The following is a 6,618-nucleotide window of genomic DNA, read 5'->3' as shown; positions in this document are numbered from 1 at the left end:
GATGAGGGCTCTGCGTCGGAGGCAGAGATGGGGCCATGGCCATCTGGTGAGCGATGTGCAGATTCTGGAGTCTCCAGAGGCGGACAGCATAGAGGCAGAGGAACAGGAGGAGCCTGTTCCTAGTGCACACCTGCGAGGAACTGCCAAAAGGCAAGAACAACTAAAGCAAAAGGAACGACTCAGGAGTAAGGCCAGGAAATTATTAGCCCCTCCCATAAGGCTTAAAAGAGCAGCAACGGCTCTTGGGTTCTTTGTAGGAAAGCAAAGTTGCTGCAATTGTTTCTTATCTCCTGTTTCTGAACTTCGTGGGGTTCTTGCCAAGAAAAGCCTTTGGCAGGGTGCCAAAGAAGACAAAGGTTTGTGATAAGGCCAAAGGACTTTTTCTGAAGGATTTGTTTTGGACTTAATTTGGACTAAGCTGAGAATGAAGTAATTCTCAGCTGTTCTAATAAAATATGTTTGTTTAGGACTGATTCTGTCTGGTAATAACTACTTGGGCCTAGCTCACAACATTCCCCTCTCTATTTGTTTATCTTTTATCTTTGTATTTAAGTTATATATATTTTAAAAACATAGGAAAACCCCAACGCTTACCCAACTGTTTTCAGAGAGAAGACATTGTCTCCTGCAACCATGTTTAAAAAGAGAAAGATGCCCTTGAACCCTTCAAAGTAGTTTTGATAAGGCTGCACCTGGAATACTGCATCACTTTTTGGTCTCCATGAATACCAAAAAGATGTGGAAACTCTTAGAAAAAATGCAGAGAAGAGCAAGAAAGATGATTAGGGGACTGGAGGCTAAAACATATGAAGAATGGTTGCAGGAACTGGGTATGTCTATTTTAATGAAAGGAAGAACTAGGGGAGACAGGACAGCAGTCTTCCAATATCTCAGGAGTTGCCCCAAAGAAGAGGGAGTCCAGCTATTCTCCAAAGCACCTGAGGGCAGGACAAGAAGCAATGGGTGGAAATTGATCAAGGAGAGAACCTAGTTTCTATCCGGAGCGATGAATTGGATGCACAGAGCTCTCAGATCCCAATCTTAATTTTCGCGATTTTATTAATACCCTGCACCACTTTTATCTAAGATGTATGCATGCACCAGAGAAACTGCCTCTCCTACCTCTTTGACAATAGTTTATAATTTCCTCTCCTGGATGTTCAGCAGTTGACATTCCTTGGATCTCTCTTCCACTTAATTTATTGTCTCGGCCATGGCAGTGGCAGGGATCTTGGGACTGAAAAAAAGAAAAAGAAAAAAAAAAAGAGAGGAGAGGAACAGAATGTCTCTGTGTTCAGCAGTCAAGCAAAAGGATACTGCTAATATATATACATATATATATATATTTCCTCAGTAGCCAGCGTTGAGGAGCTGTTGTTCCCATTAAGATTGGTCAGGCCAGATTTTTGCGAATTAATATCTGGGGGAAGCATTATTTGAGGAATTTTGAGCCGAAGAGCTTGAAACATCCCGATGTTCTTAATCCAGGGAAACCACGGAGGAGGTGTTAGTCTGTTTCCTACAAGAAATAATTCATTGCATTTCTCCTATTCAAAAGGAATTTCATTATTCCTCTCTTCCTCCCCCTCCTCTTTGAAAACCCCACTCCCTTCTAGCACTGAAGATACTACCTAGCTGGTTAATGAAACGTTTGCAAGCAAACCGCCAAGCTCAGAGAGCACTAAGGACCCTGTACTCATTGTCCTCCTCCTCCTCCTCCTCCTCCTCCTCCTCCTCCTCCTCCTCCTTGTTTTTCTCCTCTCTGTAAACCACACTCCCTTCTAGCACTGATGATCTTATCTAGTTGGGTAATGAAAAATCTGCAAGAAAGCCACTAAGCTCATAGAATACCACTTAGTCCTTCTCCTCCTCCTCCTCCTCCTCTTCCTCCTCCTCCTCCTGTTTCCCCTTCCCCTCTCAAACCCCACTCCCTTCTAGCACTGATGATGTTACCTAGTTAGGTAATGAAACGTCTGCAAGAAAACCACTAAGCTCATAGAGTACCAAGGTCTTTATTTTTTTTTTTTTTTTTTTTTGTCACAACATCATACAAAAAGATTATATAGTATATACACATATAAACATATATAGGAAGAAGAAAAGAAAAACAATAGGACAGGAACGGTAGGCACGTTTGTGCGCTTATGCACGCCCCTTATGGTCCTCTTAGGAATGGGGTGAGGTCAATAGTAGAAAGTTTTTGGTTAAAGCTTTTAGGATTATGGGAAGAGACCACAGAGTCAGGTAAAGTATTCCAAGCACTGATGATTCTGTTGCAGAAGTCATATTTTCTGCAATCTAGATTAAAGCGGTTTACATTAAGTTTAAATCTATTGGTTGCCCTTGTATTATTGCAATTAAAGCTGAAGTAGTCTTTGACAGGAAGGACATTACAATAGATGATTCTGTGAGTTAAACTTAGGTCTTGTCGAAGGCGACGGAGTTCCAAGTTTTCTAAGCCTAGGATTTCAAGTCTGGTGGGATAAGGTATTTTGTTGTTTTCAGAGGAATGGAGAACTCTTCTTGTAAAATATTTCTGGACACGTTCAATTGTATTGATGTCAGAGATGTGGTGAGGGTTCCAAACAGGTGAGCTGTATTCTAGAATTGGTCTAGCAAATGTTTTATATGCTCTGGTTAGTAGTGTGGTGTTTTTGGAAAAGAAGCTGCGCAAAATTAGGTTTACAACTCTTAGAGCTTTTTTTGCTATGTAGTTGCAGTGGGCTTTGGCACTTAGGTCCCCACACTCCTTCTCCTCTTCCTCTTCCTCCTCCATGTCTTCCTCCTCTCTCCAAACCCCACTCCCTTCTAGCACTGATGACGTTACCGAGTTGGGTAATGAAGTGTTTGCAAGAAGACAACCAAGCTCAGAGAGCACTAAGGACCCCTTACTCCTCCTCCCCCCTCTCGTCCTCCTCCTCTTTCATAACTCTTTGATGGATAGTTCTGCGACCAGATAGTTTTGCTTTTCAGACTCGTCCTTTTCCAGTACACGGTGCCACAGAGCAAGGAGGAGACAAAGAGGGTGATTTATCGGCTAATTGGTAAAGTTTGGTGTGTAAGCAGAAAGCAGAGAACCAGCTAAGTGGGTCATCGCAGAGGGAATTATTAAAACGTCGAAAGCAAATCCAGCTGCAAGCAAATGTGAGTGAAAGGCCTAAGACAATAGAATAGAATAGAATAGATTTTTATTGGCCAAGTGTGATTGGACACACAAGGAATTTGTCTTGGTGCATAAGCTCTCAGTGTACATAAAAGAAAAGATACGTTCATCAAGGTACAACATTTACAACACAATTGATGATCAATATCATCATCAACATCATCATCAACATCAATAAGACGAGATGTTCTCCAAGCAGCCCACCTTTGGGCTCAAGAGGAAAAACCAAACAAGGTGGTGCTTTTCATTTTATTAGGTGTGCATCTTTAAATGCAAGGAGCGAGGAGGTGCAGACTGACAGAATGAGAGAGGTGGGAGGGACCTTGGAGGTCTTCTAGACCAGAGGTCTCCAACCTTGGCAACTTTAAGCCTGGAGGACTTCAACTCCCAGAAGCTGGCTGGAGAATTCTAGGAGTTGAAATCCTCCAGGCTTAAAGTTGCCAAGGTTGGAGATCCCTGGTCTAGACCAACCCCCCTGATCAAGAGACCTTACCTATATCATTTCGGAACAAATGGTTGTCCAATTTTTTTTTCTGGTCCTTCTGGAAAAGATTTGGTGCCTGTATGAGCTAGTGGGGGAAAATAGCCAGAACACATGCATGAGTTTTTCATCCCTGCGCCAAAGGAATTTTCTTCGGCAGCAAACAAGAAATTATTAAATTGCTGACTCTGCTCAGTACTGTTAAATGGCAGGTTCCATTTGGCTCTTTTCTAATTTATTTTTTTTTTAAATTCTCATCCGAAGACCATCCCGGCCAAAACAAATGTACAAACAAACAAATAATTTTGGTGGGTTTCAAAAGTTTTAGCAAGGGGTTCTCTGCCCGGTTACTGTGTTGGGCATGGCCATGGTGGGTTTGGCCTAGTCAGCCTCCTGCACCATGGTGGGGGGGAGGCGTTTTTGCCCTCCCCGGGCTCCGGAGGCTTTCTTCAAGCCTCTGGAAAGACAAAAACAGCCTCCCCAGGCTCCAGAGGCCCTCTGGAGACCGGAAACAGGCCTTCCTGAACTTCCGGTAGGTCTGTTTTCGTCCTCCCCAAGCCTCCACGCTCGCCCTGCGCTTACCTGCATCCATAATAGGCTGTGTGGGGACTCCTGGGAGTGGAGGGGTGGGGTGGGCGGGGCCAGCCAGGAGTGGGATTTGGGGATTCTCCAAACTGCACAGAATCTTAGCTAGAGGTTCTCCCGAACCCCTGCGAACCCCCAGCAGCCCCACCCTGGGTATATGCATAATGGTTATGTTTTGAAGGCTGAATGTAAGAGAATTTCATTTTAATGAATTCTATTCTATTCTATTCTATTCTATTCTATTCTATTCTATTCTATTCTATTCTATTCTATTCTACTCTACCCTTCCCTTCCCTTCTCTTCTACTTTCTATTCTATTCTATTCTATTCTATTCTATTCTATTCTATTCTATTCTATTCTATTCTATTCTATTCTATTCTATCCCATTCCATTCCATTCCATTCCATTCTATCCTACTCTATTTTCTTTTCTATTCTATTCTATTCTATTCTATTCTATTCTATTCTATTCTATTCTATTCTATTCTATTCTATTCTATTCTATTCTATTCTATTCTTCCCTTCCCCTCCCTTCCCTTCCCTTCCCTTCCCTTCCACTTTCTTTTCTATTCTATTCTATTCTATTCTATTCTATTCTATTCTATTCTATTCTATTCTATTCCATTCCATTCCATTCCATTCCATTCCATTCTTCTCTTCTCTTCTCTTCTCTTCTCTTCTCTTCTCTTCTCTTCTCTTCTCTTCCCTATTCTCTATTCTTATTCCTTATTCTATTTCAAACCCCCTTGAGCATTCCAGGTCCTGCTTGTTCAGGCTGAACCAAATTTCAGGGCGTGTGACTATTTTCAGAAAGGCCCTCTGTTTCTTATTTCTTTGGAAAGCATGACTAGGGAACACTTCCAGGAGAGAAAATGGCCCTGCCATGAATTTTCCAGAGGTTTCAAGTCAGCGCCAGGCGAACATTCCCTCTGTGGTTTCTCAGAACTGTTCTTCTCCCGAAGAAACAGGCTTCCGTTTTCCAAACATCTTTCTGCTCGGTTGCTTGACAGCGTCCTGCAAGTTTGGAAGAAGCCAGCTTGATCGTGAATGCTATTATCGTTAGGATTGATTGATTGATTGATTGATTGGCTGCAGAAAATCCCAGCAACTCTGGTTGGAAAGGAAAGTGATATGCAGGAAAGAAAAGCAATCTGCTGAGAAAAATTGACTGATTCCCACAAGTTGAACAAAGATGGAATGTCAAAGTTTTTGCTCAAGAGATTCCTGGAAAACAGGCATGGAAAAACTGTGCTGCGTTGTTCCTTTGGAGGTGGTCTACTACATCATACATATATTACCTATGATACCTGTATTATAATATATAATATTAATACAGCCTCCCTCCCTCCCTTCCTTCCTCTCTCTATCACACCACCTACCTACCTTCCTTCCTTTCTTCCCTCCCTTTCTTCCCTTCCTTTTTGCCAACCTTCCTTCCAGCCTTCCTTCCTTCCTTCCTTCCTTCCTTCCTTCCTTCCTTCCTTCCTTCCTTCCTCTCTCTCTCTCTCTCTCTCTCTCCCTTCCTTTCTCTCTCTCTGTCTCTTTTTCTTTCTTTCTTTCTTTCTTTCTTTCTTTCTTTCTTTCTTTCTTTCTTTCTTTCTTTCTTTCTCCCTCACTCATTCTTGCCTGCCTGCCTCCCTTCTCCTTCCTTCCTTCCTTCGCTCCTCCCTCCCTCCCTCCTCCTCCACCTTTCCTTCCTTCCCTTCCTTCCTTCCCAACTTCCTTTCTATTTCTTTCTTTTCTTCCTTCCTTCCTTCCTTCCTTCCTTCCTTCCTTCCTTCCTTCCTTCCCTCTCTCTTCTTTCTTTCTCTCTCTCTCTCCTCCCTCCCCCTCTCTCTCTCTCCCCTTCCTCCTCTCTTTCTTTCTCTTTCTTTCTTTCTTTTTTCACTCATTCTTGCCTGCCTGCCTCCCTTCTCCTTCCTTCCTTCCTCCTCCTCCCTCCTCCTCCACCTTCCTTCCTTCCTTCCTTCCTTCCTTCCTTTCTATTTCTTTCTTTCTTCCTTCCTTCCTTCCTTCCTTCCTTCCTTCCTTCCTTCCTTCCTTCCTTCCTCTTTTCTTTCACTCTCTCTCTCCTCCCTCCCTCTCTCTCTCTCTCTCCCTTCCTCCTCTCTTTCTTTCTTTCTTTCTTTCTTTCTTTCTTTCACTCATTCTTGCCTGCCTGCCTCCCTTCTCCTTCCTTCACTCCTCCCTCCCTCCCTCCCTCCTCCTCCTCCTCCACCTTTCCTTCCTTCCTTTCTTTCCTTCCCACCTTCCTTTCTATTTCTTCCTTCCTTCCTTCCTTCCTTCCTTCCTTCCTTCCTTCCTTCCTCTCTTTCTTTCTCTCTCTCCCTCCCTCCTCCCTCCCTCCCTCCCCCCTCTCTCTCCCCCTTCCCTCTCTCTCTTTTCTTTC

This window comes from Ahaetulla prasina, chromosome 16 (assembly GCF_028640845.1).
Source record: "Ahaetulla prasina isolate Xishuangbanna chromosome 16, ASM2864084v1, whole genome shotgun sequence".
Classification (NCBI taxonomy): Eukaryota; Metazoa; Chordata; class Lepidosauria; order Squamata; family Colubridae; genus Ahaetulla; species Ahaetulla prasina.
Note: the sequence above shows the minus strand (reverse complement) of the source record.